The following is a 2,089-nucleotide window of genomic DNA, read 5'->3' as shown; positions in this document are numbered from 1 at the left end:
TCCCCATGGCAACCGGCGGCGGCGGCGCGTTGCCCAGGGCGACGGCCGAGCGACGAAGCAAGATGGCGCCGGATAGCCCGTCGTGGAGGCTTCACGCTGGCCGCGGTTCAGCGCTCTTTGATGAGGTGTTCGCTTGAGGGGAATTCTTAAGTGGGGTATTTGCATGGCTCCGGGGCGGGGGTAAAGCGTTCGACCCTTCACATAGATTCTAGCCCCGCTGCAGGCCCTCGGGCATGGGACCCGACCCCCCCCCCCCCCCCCCGCACCCCTGTGTGGTGCTGAAGGAGGTTTGGACAGTGCCATGGGGGTGGGGTGGGGTGGGGTGGGGTGGCCTGGAGTGTCCATGTTCCTTCTGGAGTGTGTCTATTCCTTCTCATGGCAGGGTAAGTTGGCAGCAGTGTCCAGAATGTATGTACTGTGACAGAGTATATAGATATGTTTTGGGGAGATAAATTGGGAAATGTTTGTTAGAGTAGGTCACATACAAACACTTTAAAACAGATCTTATTTAAAATATTGGAGCTCTGCCAATATCAGGGCCTCCAGAGCTTTCGCAAGAGCTTTGAAGAGTGCTCAAGAGACCTCACTAATGGATTATTGTTTACAAAAGGCAACAGATGAAAGATCTTGAAGGGGCCGCAGATTGTCTGGAAGAGAACTTGTTGTTCTAGGAGGGTCATTTGGTTTTGCAAGCAGAGAGAGTCAAACGGGCTTTCTCTCTGAGAGAGAGAGAGACACACACACACAGACACAGATCACTTTTACAGTGTTACAGCCAGCAGAAGCCGCTGGGACTGGAACAGGACAAGCTGGCAAGCTTGTGGAAAGCCCATTTGGAAGATGGGTTCTTATTTCAGCCTGGTCAAAGCTCTTGTGGTTCATGCAAGAGGAGAGGACTGGCCGTCTAATGTTTCACTTGGAATAAGAGAAACAAAAAGGAACTCTGTGATGACCTGAAAGAAAGAGGTTATCATCTGGAGAACCCTGAAGGGGCAAGCTTCGTCATCAGGTCACTGGAGTGGCTGATGGAAGTACATCAGTTGTGGGTGTCCTGGAACAACAAATTTCTCTGTGAAAACTGACAAGAACATTCCTGAGCAGTAACCATTTACCTTTCAAGTACCAAAGCCTGGTGAACTTTATAAATGTTAAATTCTGTGCACAGTATAAGAGTTGCCTGCAACCAGTAAATTTGGAGGAAATGAGAAGTGAGTTTGGACTGTGAACCAAAGAACTTTTCTGAACTTACACACACGTGCGCTTAGAATTAGCGGAGAATTGTTAGGTTAAGTAAGTCAATAGTGATAAGTTAAAATTTGATTCTATTTTCATGTTTAAAGATAATTCAAAGCAACTTTAGTTTAAGTAACCATTTGTCTTGGTGAATATCTATTGCTGCTGGGTTTTGGGGTCCTCTGGGCTCAGTTTAATGGGGAACCGAAAACACGAAGGGAATTCTTCCACAATACACAAATAAGCTGGAGAAACTCGACAGCGTCCATAGGAAGTCAGAATTCTTCCGCTCAGTGACCACTGGGAATATTGCGATTCATTTGAATGTGATCTGCACATGAGTTTTTGTTTTAAAGACCAGTTCTGGTTTATTGCCATTCACTGTGCTGCAGGATATTTCCATAGGCTAGAGTGAAGTGGTTCTCAACCTTTTTGCTTTCCACTCACATACCACTTTAAGTATTCCCTATGCCGTGGGTGCTCTTTGATTAGTGAAGGATTGCTTAAGATGGCAAGAAAAAGTTTGAAAACCACGTTTTAATTATACCTATATGTGTACTGTTTCATCACTCCAAAGGAAATGGGTCAATGACAATTTTTCGCAAGCAAATTATTTCCGTAATAATTGGGTTTAGAGCAGTGATTTTTTTTCAACCTTCCCTTCCCACTTACAGACCACCTTAAGTAATCTCTTACTAATCACAGAGCACCGATGGCATAGGGATGACTTAAAGTGGGATGTGAGTGGAAAGAAAAAGGTTGAGAACCACTGGGCTAGTGGATAACATGACTGGCATCTCTGTTACTCCAGCCTTGGGGCATCAAAAGAGCCTTGGGTACTCTGACATGAAACAAG

The sequence above is a fragment of the Narcine bancroftii genome, chromosome 14, assembly GCF_036971445.1.
Source record: "Narcine bancroftii isolate sNarBan1 chromosome 14, sNarBan1.hap1, whole genome shotgun sequence".
NCBI lineage: Eukaryota > Metazoa > Chordata > Chondrichthyes > Torpediniformes > Narcinidae > Narcine > Narcine bancroftii.
Note: the sequence above shows the minus strand (reverse complement) of the source record.